At 34.7% G+C, this 14,838-nt stretch overlaps 1 long non-coding RNA gene across 1 annotated transcript; it reads right to left on the minus strand.

Annotated features, from left to right (window-relative positions):
• Positions 1-9,918: 9,918 nt before the first annotated feature.
• Positions 9,919-14,412, minus strand: LOC107783120 (uncharacterized). The gene is made up of 4 exons (XR_001647389.2): positions 14,183-14,412; positions 11,477-11,594; positions 11,173-11,401; positions 9,919-11,101 (listed from the first exon to the last, which is right to left on the minus strand). It is a non-coding gene; the product is annotated as an uncharacterized LOC107783120 (long non-coding RNA).
• Between the last annotated feature and the right edge of the window lie 426 nt (positions 14,413-14,838).

A 14,838-nucleotide genomic window follows, 5' to 3' on the forward strand; every position in this document is an offset into this window, starting at 1 on the left:
CAAAATTTCACAGAAACAATAATGTCATAATTTCTATAGTACACGCCCACACGCCCGTCACTTAGCATGTGCGTTACCTCCCAACAATTCATATAATACATATATTCAGGGTTCATACCCTCAACTCTAAGATTAGAAGAGTTACTTACCTCGAACAAGCCGAATCCAATGTCAAGCAAGCTAAACAATGCTCCAGAAATTTCCATTCTGCGCGTAACAACTTCCGAATGGCTCGAATCTAGTCACAATTAATTTGATTCAGTCAACCCAAATTATAGGAATTTATTCCATATCAAAATATTAATTTTTTCACATCGAAATTACACTCAAAAATTGCATGTGGGACCCACATCTTGGAACCCGACAAAAGTTACAAAATATGAACGCCCATTCAACCACGAGTCCAACCATACATATTTTACTCAAATCCGATATCAACTCGACCCTCAAATCTCCAAATTAAACCAAGAGAGTTTTCACAATCTTCCAACTTAATTCAACAATTAAATATTAAAAATACCCGTGGAATCGGGTAATTTAACTAATATTGAGTTTAGAACACTTACTCCATTATTTTTCTTGAAACACTCCCGAAAATCGCCTCTTCCCGAGCTTCAATCCGTGAAAAATGAAAAATGGGATGAGGTCCCATTTTCAGAACTTAAACTTACTGCTCAGGCTTTTCTTCTTCGCGAACGCGGTCAGTGCCTCGCGTTCGCGAAGTACAAAATAATTTCCATCCAAATTCCTCCTTCGCGAACGCGACATCACCCTCGCGTTCGCGAAGCACAAAATGTCTCTGCTTCAATGCCTTTTACGCGAACACGTTCAACCAATCGCGAATGCGATGCTTCGTCCCCCCTCACTACGCGAACGCGACACCCCATACACGAACGCTTAGACCAATTCTCTTGGGTCCTCGGCTGCTTTCTCTCTTCTTCGCGATCGCGTAACACCTCTCGCGTTCGCGATGCACACCCAATCCACCCTTTGCGAACGCGTTCTTCTCTTCGTGAACACGAAGAGCAAATATTTCCAGCCTCTCATTTCCTCTTCGCGAACGTGAGGCTCCACTCGCAAACGCGATGAAGGAAACTAGATAGTGCATCAGAAAAATTCCAGCAGAGTTCCAAGTCCAAAATCCAACTCGTTAACCATCCGAAACTCACCCGAGCCCCTCGGAACCTCAACCAAATATACCAACAAGTCCTAAAATATTATATGAACTTAGTCGAACCCTCAAATCAACTCAAACAACACTAAAATCACGAATCATACCCCAATTCAAGCCTAATGAACTTTGAAACTTTCAATTTCTACAAATAATGCCGAAACCTATCAAATCACGTCCAATTGACCTCAAATTTTGCACACAAGTCATAACTGACATAACTGACCTATTAAGATTTTCAGAATCGAATTTTGACCCCGATATCAAAAAGTCAACCCCCCGGTCAAACTTTTCAAAAATTCAACTTTCACCATTTCAAGCCTAATCCCACTACGGACCTCCAAATAATTTTCCGGACACGCTCCTAAATCCAAAATCATCATACGGAGCTATTGAAATCATCAAAACTCCATTCTGGGGTTGTTTATACATAAGTCGACATCCGGTCGCTATTTTAACTTAAGCTTTAAACCTTGGAACTAAGTGTTCCAATTCATTCCAAAACCTCATCAGACTCGAATCAATTATCCCGACAAGTTACACAACAACTGTAAAGCCCAAATTGAGCAGTAAATGGGAAAACAGAACTGTGATACTCAAAACGACCGGTCAGGTCGTTACACATTTCTTGAAAATTCTAAATTTATAACAATCCCCATGAACAATAACTCTATATATGATGTTGATATCAATGTAATTATTGAAAATAAATACGCACATAAGTTTTATACTCCCTTCGTTCACTTTTACTTGTCCACTATTGACTTTGCACGCCCCTTAAGAAATACTCATATTAATTAGTGCATAGTCTTAATGGATTTGAAAAATAATTTGGAATGAGTAATTAATGCTAAGGGCAAAACATGAAAAATAAATTATTTTTCTCTTGATATGCGAAAAGTGATAAGTAAAAATGAAAATTTATTTTTAGAATACTTGACAACTAAAAGTGAACGGAGGGAGTAAGTAGTAAGATATAATGCCAAACCTGGTCAATATAGATATTGCAGAAGCAAGACACCATGAATAGAAAAGACTTAGAACTTGCATAGTATTACAGCAAAGACACGATAATAAACCTGTGAAATAATAATTATTTTATTGGTAGAAAAAACTCCTAAATCTAAAGTACACACATTGCTCGTGTACCCTATCTCGATGAATAGTATTTTTTTAAAAATTTCATAAATATTATATTAAAAACTATGATTGACTCATAAAATAAAAATTTAAGCTTCTGAAATTGATGAACATTGATCCTATATAGGTAACTTAATAAATTATGAAACCCTACCCTATAGAAGTCCTCAATCATCATTCCTTATATTTAAATTAAACTAAGTTTCACTTCTATAATTTCATCTGCTCAACTTCACAAGTAATCATGCTTCCCTTTTAGTTGCAGCATGAACATCATATTATTTGAAATATCTCATAAAAATTATTATTGTTTAAGTAATCTAATTCTGAATTCAAAACTACTGCATTTTGTTTGAACTTATTTTTTGAAAACTACATTTAGTTAAATATTTTGTGTGACATACTTTTATTGCAAATATTCAAAGATTTGTCAAATGAAATAAAAGCCATTTTTTTAATTATGAACCAATATTATACCAAATAATTTGATATTAGTCACATCTAATAAAAAAATCCAATTAAATAGTTGATGAGAAATTTAAACTTATCCAAGTAATGATTAAAATATTATTTGGCTTTACAATAAAATAAAATAAAAAGGTATTGTTACACAAATAGCCATCCAAATTCATTGTTTATTTTTTCTAGCCGATACATAAATTATACATTTATTATATATAGTTATACACATATTATGCATTAATTATACATATATTATGCATTTGCGGGCTTGAAGAGATTAGGTAGGTGGCTATTTGTGTGAATGAATTCTTCATTAAAAAAATACTCACGTTTAAAAATTCACAAATAACAATATTAGTTGATCTAAGAAGTCTCGTATACTGCAAAGAGTTTAACATCTAATATTACTTTTAACATGGTTAATATTATGTGTTTTAAATCATTAACTTAAAAGTTCAACTTTTAACATAGTTTACTTTGCAAAATTATTGCTAAGGAAAGTATTTTTATAAAGATAATTGTAAGTTCCTATATATTAGGAGTTCCTATATTATTCAAATAAGGAAAGATTTAATAGCGTTAATTTTAGTTGATTTTAAACAACTCAATTTTAGGAAAATAATTAAATGATTATTTTGTCTAATGTGAACTATATTTTAAAAGGGTAAAAAAGGCGAACGACATTTCGCTAGAGGCCTTCGTTCTTTTAATATAGTATAGATTACTATTTGGGGATTATAATGCTCTAGAAACTCTTCTATAGCCTCTCTTTTTGATAAATTCCCATGTCACATTTTTTGACATTCCATGAAATAATTTTTAAGTATTCTTCATGTGATGCATCGAATAATCTCGATAATAACTTGAACCGATCAGTGTGTTATGCCTTTTGATCAAATATCTGGTTTGATTTTGAAAAGAATTGATCGAAATGAGGGAACTCAAAAATTCGAAACTACAATCTAGTCATTCTTTGAAACAAAGTTGCTTGTATCAATCTCCGAGTACATGCTTCTTCTTCTCCATCAAAGGTTTATATAGATGAATAAAAAGCAATATCGCCAGCTTTTCATCAATTACTTTAAGTATTTTCGGCAAACAATTTGATGATGATGAGGAGCAAGTCGTGAAATAAGCGTTATAATTATTAGCACTCTTATAATTATATACTATAGTAACAATAATTCTAACCTGTAGGTTAAGGGGTTGTTTTGTACGCGGATAAGGTGGGATAAGGTGTGGGATTAAATTTATACTTTGTTTGATTGACGACAAATTTATCCCAGGATAAATTTCTACCATTAACCAAATATAGTATAATTAATCCAGGAAATGCCACCTCCCAAGTGGGATAAATTAGTCCAACAATAATTTAGTCTGTGTACCAAACAACCCCTAGATTGAATGTTCAAATCAAACTGAGTTTAGGAATTGATAACAAAATTAGATGTTGATAACCAAACATAGTATAATTAATTCAAAATGTTGATGGTGATTTGATAACAAAATTAGATGTTCAGATTTTCAACAATGGACAATGGATAAGACCCAAAACTCTATTTCCAAAGCTTATTTAGTTCATTGGAACTAACCAAATTACCCAACACAAAAGTAACTGTTTTAACCACAAAAAAAAAAGATTTTTCAATAACACATTACTATCAAGATTGAAGAAGGTCATTCCAACATTACTACTGCCATTACGGCTGTTTATGCCAAATGTACTTCTAGGGAAAGAAAAGACTTATGGTCTAGCCTAGAAAATGACAGCAATAGTATTAATGGTCCATGGTGCATTGTAGGAGACTTCAATGTTATCTTAGAACCTGACGAAAAATTTGGTGGTAACCCTCACAGAATGTCTAAGAGCTTAGATTTTATCAATTGTATGGATAACTGTGGGGTGACAGATATTGGTTTTTCTAGAGCTAAGTTTACTTAGTGTAACAATTAGAGGCCTAGTAAAAGAATTTGGAAAAGACTAGATAAAGTTTTTATCAAAGATATATGGCCACAAAAATTTCAGAATACTACTATCAAACATTTAGTGAGAACAGGCTCAGATCACAGGCCTTTGCTTATGAAATGTTTTGATAAGACCAACATCCACATTAAGTACTTTCGATTTCTTAATTTTTGGACCAAGCAAGACGACTTTCTCAGCATTGTAAAGAGGTTTGGGACACTCATATCACTGGCAACAATATGTGAAGACTCCAAGCTAAGTCAATGGTCTAGAGAATCCATAGGAGATATCCAGAGTAATCTCATCAAATGGGAGGAGAAGATTCAAAGCCTGGAAGAAATGGATATTATCAACAACACAGAGGCAGATAGAAGTGAAACTAACAAAGCACATGCGGAATACATCAGATGGCTAGATATGCAGGAGTCCTTAAACACTCAGAAGGCAAACATAAAGTGGTTTGGAGATGGAGATAGGAACACAAGCTATTTTCACAGTTTGCTCAGAGAAAAGAGGAGAAGACTTCAATTGGATAGGATTAAAAATCATAAAGGAAAATGGATTCAAGGAGACGAGAAAATTTCTAAAGCAGCTATCAGACATTTCAACGCCATGTTTAACCTCCCTATCTCCAAACTAGATCCTTCTATTTTGAATTGCATTATCAAGGAAATTACAGAAGAAGACAACGTACTTCTTAATGCTATTCCAAGTGAAGAGGAGATTAGAAATGCAATATTCAACCTGTCAGCCACCAGTAGTGCTGGGCCAGATGGGTACAATGGATCCTTCTTCCAAAGATGTTGGGACATCATCAAAAAGGATATCATAGCCTTTGTTATTGACTTCTTCCAAGGTAAGCCTCTGACTAAATTCTATACTCATACTTGTCTTGTTCTTATCCCCAAGAATGCTGCCACTTCATCTTTTAATGAATTTAGACCTATTAGCCTTTCTAATTATACTAACAAGATTATCACTAAAATCCTTTCTATTAGGCTGAACCCTTTGCTTACTAAGTTAATCTCTGCTAATCAAAGTGATTTTGTTAAGGATAGACTCATTACTGAAAATGTTCTTTTAGCTCAGGAAATTATTAAATCTATCTCTAATACTAATAAAGGTGATAATGTTGTAATGAAATTGGACATGGCTAAAGCCTATGATAGAATATCTTGGAACTTTGTCATTGTTGTGCTTAGGAAATTTGGTTTTGCGAAAATTTGGACTGACATGATCTTTAATCTTCTGTCTAGTAATGGGTATTCTATCATCATTAATGGTACTAGGAAAGTATTTTTTAAATCAAGTCAGGGTCTAAAACAGGGTGACCCCCCTATCTCCCTCCTTATTCATCCTTGTTGTTAAAGTACTTTCTTGCTCCCTGAATAGCCTTTTGCTAGATAATAATTTTATTCCTTTCTCTATTCCACTTAGATGTCCACACATTAACCACCTAGCATATGCTGATGACATAGTTATCTTTTCTGGTGGTAATAGCAACTCTGTTAATCTCATTATGAATATTCTTCATAGTTATGAAAAAAGCTCTGGTCAAAAGGTTAACAAGGATAAAAGTTTTTTCTTAACTGCTCCTAAAACTATTGCTGTTAGAATTAATAGAATCAGGGATTGTACTGGTTTTATGGACAAAGAGTTTTCTTTCACCTATTTGGGTTGTCCCATTTATATTGGAAGAAAAAGACTGCCTATTTTGATGGCATGGTTAACAGTATTGTCAAGAAGCTTAATGGTTGGCATGAAAAATTGCTTTCATATGGAGGAAAAGTCATTCTCATCAAGAATGTGCTTCAAGCCCTCCCTACTTATTCTCTTTCTGCTATGTGTCCTCCAAAAGCCATTTTTAAGCTTATTGAGAAATATCTTGCCAATTTCTTCTGGGGATACTATCGGAATCAAAAGAAGTATCACTAGAGATCCTGGAAAAATCTTTGTTATCCTCTTGAAGAAGGTGGGATTGGGATTAGAAAAATGCAAGATATTGCCAATACTTTAGCCACCAAAAGATGGTGGAGGTTTAGAACTATCCCTTCTCTGTGGGCTACTTTCATGAATCAAAAATATTATGCTAGAGTCCATCCATTGATTAATCACAATGTATCTGGTAATTCTCACTCATGGCAGGAGATGATTCAAGTCAGAGACAAGGCTGAACCTCACATTATTTGGCATATCAACTCTGAAAACTCAAGTATATGGTGGGATAATTGGACCGGAAAAAGACCTTTAGCTTCCTTATTTCCAAATGCCAACAAAAGCTCCAAAATCCTTATTAAAGATTTTATTCAAGATGGCAACTGGAATATCCAAAGGCTCAAAGATTTATTTCCAGATGAGCTCATTCACCATATAGAAAATATCAACATTGGTAGGTATGATCTGCCTGACCAAGCTTTTTGGGATCTTACTGATAATGGTAAATATTCTAACAAGACAGCTTCACATCTGTTCAGAGACGCAAAGGAGAAAGATCGATTCCTTACAAAGGTATGGAACTCTAGCATTCCTTTTAAAATTTTCTTTCCTAACATGGAGATTGTGCTTATCTAAACTTCATTTTGATGATATTATCCTTAATTTTGGTAAGAACATTATCTCTAATTGTAACTGCTGCACTAACCCAAAAAAAGAGACTATGCAACATGTTTTTGTTGAGAGTGATGCAGCTAGGTATATCTGGAAAGCTATAGGATCCCCTCTGGGAATCATTCCTATGCAACTGCCAATTAGAGGATTAATAAATCATTGGTGGCTATAGAAATCTAAGAATGCTCTTCACAAACTTGCTCTCAAAATCATCCCTATTATAATATGTTGGGAGATATGGAAGAGTAGATGTTCTTGCAAATAAGGTGATAAAAAGAGGTTCAACTACTACAAGATGAAGCAACAGATCTACTGGAATACTCAAGTTGCAATCAATAGAGCTTTCCCAAAATACAAGCTAACATTGTCTTGGGTCAACTTTTGTGACAACATGATGAAACTTCAACCTATTCCTAAGGCTATCTCAGTATGCTGTAATAAACCTAAACATGGAGTCATTAAAGTAAATACCGATGGAAGCTTTATTCATTGTAATGGAAAGGCGGGATTGGGAGGAGTAGTGAGAAATGACCAAGGAGATCTCATTATGGCCTTCTCAATTCCTTCAAGATGCAGCAGCAATAACATTGCAGAGGCTCAAGCTGCTATGTTTGGCATTAATTGGTGCGTACAAAATGGGTTCTCAGACTTCACAATTAAATTGGACTCAATGCTGGTGATGAATATGCTGAAGGAGGGTGATACCAACAACTATAGGTTGAAGAAGATCATAAAAGATACTTCACATATAATGAACCAGGCCAATATTACCCATGTGCATTGCTTCAGGGAGGCAAATGAAGTAGCAGACTCTTTAGCAAAATTGGTGACTACTAACTCTGAAGCCAAAGTATACCTTTCTTTCCAACAACTCCCAAAAGGAACTAAAGGTTCTTTTGTGCTTGACAAACACCAGATGCCTACTGTTAGGCTTAAGTATGACAAAGTAATTTTTTTTGTTAGCTAAGTAGTAAATGTCTTGTACTTTAATAGAGGCGCAAACTAATGTAACAACCTCTGTTGGATGTATATCAGTGTGTTGTAATCCTTGGAGGTAAGCCTAACATCCCCTCCTATCTTTTGGAAATAAATACAACATCCCAGGAAGCCTGGGAAATTCTATAAAAAAAAAAAAATCTATTCAAGTTATTTCGCTGGCTACTAAAATCTCTTCCTAATACCTTTAAGGCCTGTGAAGAGAGCCCTTTGCTGGTGAAGGTAAATCCTTGGCAATACGTATTCATAAGGAAGTGTTTTGTATCCATTGAGAATAAACGGGTTGTAATTGTACATCAGTATCTGGAATCATACCTTTAGGACGCCATAAAGAAAAAACAAAATTCAAGGGACAGGAAATATAAACATTTTTGTTTGGACTGTTAGTCTTCGTTAGTAAAAGGATTGTACGCACTTATTTTGTTTAATTAAAGGTTAAATGTGTTATCTCAAATATCACGGGGAATGGAACTAAAATTAGGCTACTTCCCCTTTCTTTTCAAAATCATGAAAGATATTAGTGGGCGTTTGGACATAAGAATTGTAAAATTTCAAAATAGGGGGAAAGAATTTTTCAAGTGAAAATGGTATTTGAAATTTAGAGTTGTGTTTGGACATGAATATAATTTTGGGTTGTTTTTAAAGTTTTGTGAGTGATTTGAATGAAAATTTTAAAAAACAGCTTTTTGGAGTTTATCAATTTTTCGAAAATTTCCAAAATGGATCTTCAAGTGAAAATTGAAAATTTTATGAACAAACGCTGATTTCAAAAAAAAGTGAAATTTTTTTTGGAAATAGGGAAAAATATCTTATGTCCAAACGGGCTCTTATTTTACAAGGGCAAAATAGAAAGTGAATATTTTTAAAATTTTAAAAGGAGCTTTTTTATGAAGATAGATTAGATTTTAGGGGTCGTTTGATTCATAGACAGGTGGGATATCTTGGTATAGAAATTGAGTTGAAATTTATCCCATGTTTGGTGGTAGGGATTAGCCAATCCTGAGATAAATTTTACACTAAAAAGGTGGAATTAACTATCTCATAATCCTATAGAAGTATCTCGGGATATCCCATCATTTTACCGAACGACCCCTTAAACTTATTGGAATTAAGCTTGGAACATCTCAGCAGCAATTGGTATCGCAGAGAATTAAGGATAGATTAAAGTTGATTGAATAAGTGATCCATTACTTTGTCACTGGTAACGCAGAGTTGAAATTCAAACACCAACCACAAGGATTCATGATTTTAGTTTTAACACATTCATCCAATGTTTCAACTTAAGGTTAAAATTTCATTTTCATTTTATGAAACTCATTTACCTAAATAAGTGACTCATCACCACATCATATCACTTCAGATGAAGTTCATCAATCATAGGTCTTTAGAGGGGTTACTCTTATGTCTTTCTTTGTGTAAGGAATAAGCCAATATTTACAAAGTAAAAGATAAAAAGATGAGAACATAAATGCCACAGGCTAAAAGCAATTAAGTATTTGAAAAAGTATACTTTTCATTAGTGAGGTGTGATTGCATCATATCAATGTAACAGAAGAAGTCTGAGACAAGCTGGGGGAGGGGAAGTGTGATTGCATCCATTTTGCTACCGAAGATTTGCACTTCTATCAATAATGTAGAAATCAATGTAAGAGAATTCTGAGAGAAAAGGGGGCCGGGGAGGTGCGACTACATCCATTCCACTATATTTCAAGGCAGCCATTTAACACTTATTTTGCACAAACCCAAAAGATCCCGCAACTATCAGTAGTCGTTAAATTGTTAGATGCCGATGTATTTGATGCACTACCTTTTGTGTTTTTCTACCATTGTTAAACTTCAGTATCTTTGACTTTGACATGAGCTACGTACAAAGTTCATTTCACCTAATTACGGAAATTGTTACGAGGAAAATATTTTCCAAAACACGCTATCACTATCTAATGTGTTCTAATCCTTGACTAAATGCCAAGTGTTTAAGTTAAAAGTCACAATATGAAAAAAGGGCAACCCAGTGCACTAAGCTCCCACGATGCGAGGGGTCCGGGGAAGAACCAGACCAAAAGGGTCTATGAAGTCACAATATGAAGTAAGCAAGAATAGATAATAGAAGAACCAATACACAAATTCACTCCCAAGAAGCCTGCAATTTTTCAACAGTCCCATTGTTTAAGATGTTTCTACCTTTCAATTATTTTATTTTATTTTAATTTCTTCCTTTTTTCATTGGTTAGCTCATCAAAGTGTTTGGGTTCAACCACAAAAGCTCCTTAAGACCCGCGCAGTGTTGTCAAAGGCACGCTTAAAGCGCGCTTAAGCCCTAAAGCGAGGCTCAAAACATGTTGAGCGCTTCGCCTCGCTTTGGGAGGGCTTCAGTGTCACATCAAGCTCTAAGGCATACTTTTCCTTGCCAATGAGTGTAATCTTGAAAAGGCGCACTAAACAATTGATATATCACTTTATCGTATTTTGTTTTTCAATTGTTTTGTCCATATATTTGTTATTTATGCTTATAATTATTAGTCTTGGACTACATATACATATTTTTACTTTTTTCTCCAGTTGCGCCTTTTTTCATTAAAGCCCACGCTTTATTTGTGCTTTGCGCTTAAAGCCCCAACGGGCCTTAGAGCTTTTTTGCGCTTTTCGCCTCTGATAACACTGGACCCGCGTACCTCTTTCTGGTTGTTGTCTCGTAGGCTAATACTTGCAACTGTACCGCTGGCAGGGGGATTATGGTACGAGAGCGATCTCTGAAACATCTATCAGATACAATCGTAAGTTACATATGAAAAGGTGGGTTAAATGAGGAAAATAAAAACATTCCACTCACTCGAAGAGCTCAAGCAGCACCGGAAGAACATCCGCTTGAAGGGCGGCCTTAATAATTTCACTCTTGCTCACAGCAGGATGAGAAATGATTTCTTTGCTGGAGCAGTCTGCCTTGAAAGTCACATCCATAGCACCAGAAAAGTAATAAAGTGCCAGCATGCATTTCTTAACACCTCTTCATCATCATTTGAAGCAACAAGGTCACGAAGAGCTCGGGTTACTGGTTTCACCTGATAATTGGATTGTAATCAGTAATGTTTTGCATCAAATAATTGCAGAAAAAATTTCAACAGTAATTAACTGACCTTCTCAAAAGGCGGTTTTGGCATGCCTCCATAAAACATTGATATAGTTCACGTGGCTTTTCTCAGCATTGAAATCTTGTTAGTGTTGTTCAAAATTTTCAGCAAATAATCCAAAGCCCTACAGTCAAGAGCATTATCACAACCTATAGTGGAGAGAACAACAATTCCCAGTTTCCACACCGCCTATAGTTGGAAGGAAAAAACAATCGGTATGCTAATAAACATATCCTCAGTCTATACAGCATAGGGGTCTGCCAATTTTAAAACATACCTGCTCACGAACATTATCATTTGGAAAATACAGAAGATTTAAGAGTTTCCACCAGCCTATTACTAAATCAGTTAGCTCCAACGAATGAGGAATACTGTCTATGACAGACCCAGCAGCTTCAGACTAGGACCGCAAAACCATAAGAATAAAGCAAGTGTGAAGCTACAACCACAAGACTCTAAAGAAAGGACAAAAGGTGATCAACATTACACTCTCTACCTTGAGAGCTGATGAATGCACCTTGATTTCAAACTTTTCCTTGAAATTTTCATCCACTTGAGTGGAACTTTTTTTTTTTGAAATGGTAAGGTATTATAGATATCAAAAAAAAAAAAAAATCAGCACTAAGAGAGTGTTGTGGTTACATCCCAGAAAACAACAAAAAAAGAAAAGAAAACCCTCTGTGTCTATACAAAAGACTCAATGAATTCTAGAAGGATTTCACTATCATCTATCCAATCCTGTTTACACCAAAAAGATATCAACAAAATGCAGTCTGATTTGATCTTCAAGAATGAATTCTCCTGTCCTTCAAAGCATCTCCTATTCCTTTCTTTCCATATGCACCACCAAATAGTTGCTGGTATTGTATTCCAATCCTTCTTCATTTGCTTTGACATTCCTTTTCTATTCCAGCATGACAGTAACTCAGCAGTAGTGCTTGGCATCACCCATTTAATTCCCACAATGTTCAAAAATAATTGTCATAATTGTGTGGCAGCTCTGCAGTGTAAGAATAGATGGTTGATAGTTTCTGTCTCCTCTTTACACATGTAGCACCTGTTAACTAATTGGAATCCCCTTCTTTGTAAGTTGTCCTGAGTTGAACAGGCCTTCTTAGCCACCAACCATTCAAAACAACTAACTTTCATAGGAGCTTTCGACTTCCAGATTTGCTTCCAGGGACCAATAAAAAACTGATTTACTTCTTTCATTAAAACGTTGTAACATGTCTTTACAGTATAAACCCCTTTGCTGTGTCCTCTCCATATCAGGTGCTTGTGAACTTTTTCTTTCCAAGCATTTCTCTAAGGACTGGTGATATCACGTCACATCGAGTCAAAACATCAAGTGAACCAACAATTCCCTTTTTAACAATCGTAGAAAGAGCCGTTGACACCCCTTTGGAGATAATCTCCTTCCTCTCAATATCATAGTTGTCAACCACAATTAGTAGGAACTCAAGAAGAGTATAGGTGACTTCAATATACTTAGGTATAGAGTTCACCATTAAAAGAATTGCAGGTTCAATGTTCATTACATTATCAGTCGTTTCATCAAAGAAAAGCCAATCATAAAACAATGCAAGCTTTACATTTGCTTCGATATAACTTTTCCTGCACGACTTCAATAGCCAACCAATCACAGCCCATCTAGGTAAGATGTCCGGTTGCGTAATTTCACTGGATGGACGAACTGAACAGCATATAAACCTAACAATGTCAGTTAAAATGGTTTCTCTCTCGGGTACTCCAAGGAACTTCTTAGCAAACCAAACCTGGTACCTCTTTTGATTACCCAACTTGACATGTGTAAGCAAAAACCTCAATTTGGTTTCCATTTCAGGAGTTATTCGAAGCAAAAAGTACAAACTTGGAGTTCTTCTGCGGTAAATTTGTGAGATATCTTCAAATCCGTCCGCCCTAAACTGTCATGGATTCAATAACAAGTCTTTCCATATGGCTTTAAACTCAGGCATATGAACCAAGTCTTGCAAAAGCCTAATTAAGTCTCTCCCTATGTTCAAACACAAGGGAAATTGTTCCCGCAAAAGTCGACCACAGAATTCAACCTCCATTCTCTTCAATGCATCCGTCATCGGATTACTTGGTAATCTATAATGATCAGCCAATAACCGAAGGAACACATACAACCCCTTATTCAAAACCAATGGTTCTTCCTCTAATAAACAATCCCAATTGGCTAAAAACAAGGTAACCATCTCCAAACACAACCACAAATTGCCCTCACTAAAATCCCCACCTAAATTTTGCCTTAAAAGAGCCACTAGCAATTTATCAAACCCTATAGCTAATACATTCAACATCTCTTTAGTAACCCATATAAGCTGAATTTTCACTGAGTCAAGCAACTTTGGATACAATTCATCAACAATATTGACAAGAATACAAGTAAAGAAGCCATACCCATCAGTAATAATTGCCTGTAGATGCTTAATATGAACTTTAGCCAAATGGGGTTGGGATAAAATGCCAAAAATTAAAGCTTTATTAATTTTTGAGTATTGCTCCTGTGTAAGGACTTTTAAGGAAAATGGGGGGTTTAGTTGGGGTTTAAGAAGCTCAAAAGCTTCTCTAAGAGACACTTCAATTGGGTTTTCAGCTTCATGAGTTCCTCTTTGAATAAGTTTTAAGGCCATTTATCAAGCACAATAGATGCAAGAAGAATCACCAAAAACAGCTACATAAGTTTACCTTGAACTCAATTTTTTCAGAGACCAACCTATGCTTGAGCTTCGCCGGAAAATTACCACCGGCGGGGAGGTAAGCGGCGGTTGTGGAGGTAAGGCAACTTGCCGCTGGTTTGCTCCCTTTTTACCCTTTTGTTTCTCTTTTTCTCGCTTTCATTTTTTATTAATCTATTTTGAAGATTCAGTAGAATGAATAACAATATTAGTAAGGCTATCTATTTGGGCGTAAGATTTGGTGTTTCATGCTCCAACCCAATATTATTTTGGTGTGCGAATAGTGTTGCATCCAAATTTGGTGAAATACTATTCATCAACATCATTATTATTCATTAATATTTTATTATATAATATTTTTAATTTAACTTATTATAATTTTGTAATTATTTATACTTTTTATGTAATATCTTTATAATATTAATTTTATATTTTAATTTTAGTGTATAATTTTTATAAATTAATTTACGTTAATTTTATTTTTATATAAAATTATAAGTTAATTTTATTATAAGTTATAATTGTATAAAAATATATAACCATCAAAAAAAATAAAAAGTGCAAGTCTAAAATATAATATGTTGTTAATAAATAACACAATATTCATTAAATAAATATTTAATACACTAGCGACTGACATAGATTAAAATTAAAAATATATTAAAT

The sequence above is a fragment of the Nicotiana tabacum genome, chromosome 23 (genome assembly GCF_000715075.1).
Source record: "Nicotiana tabacum cultivar K326 chromosome 23, ASM71507v2, whole genome shotgun sequence".
NCBI lineage: Eukaryota > Viridiplantae > Streptophyta > Magnoliopsida > Solanales > Solanaceae > Nicotiana > Nicotiana tabacum.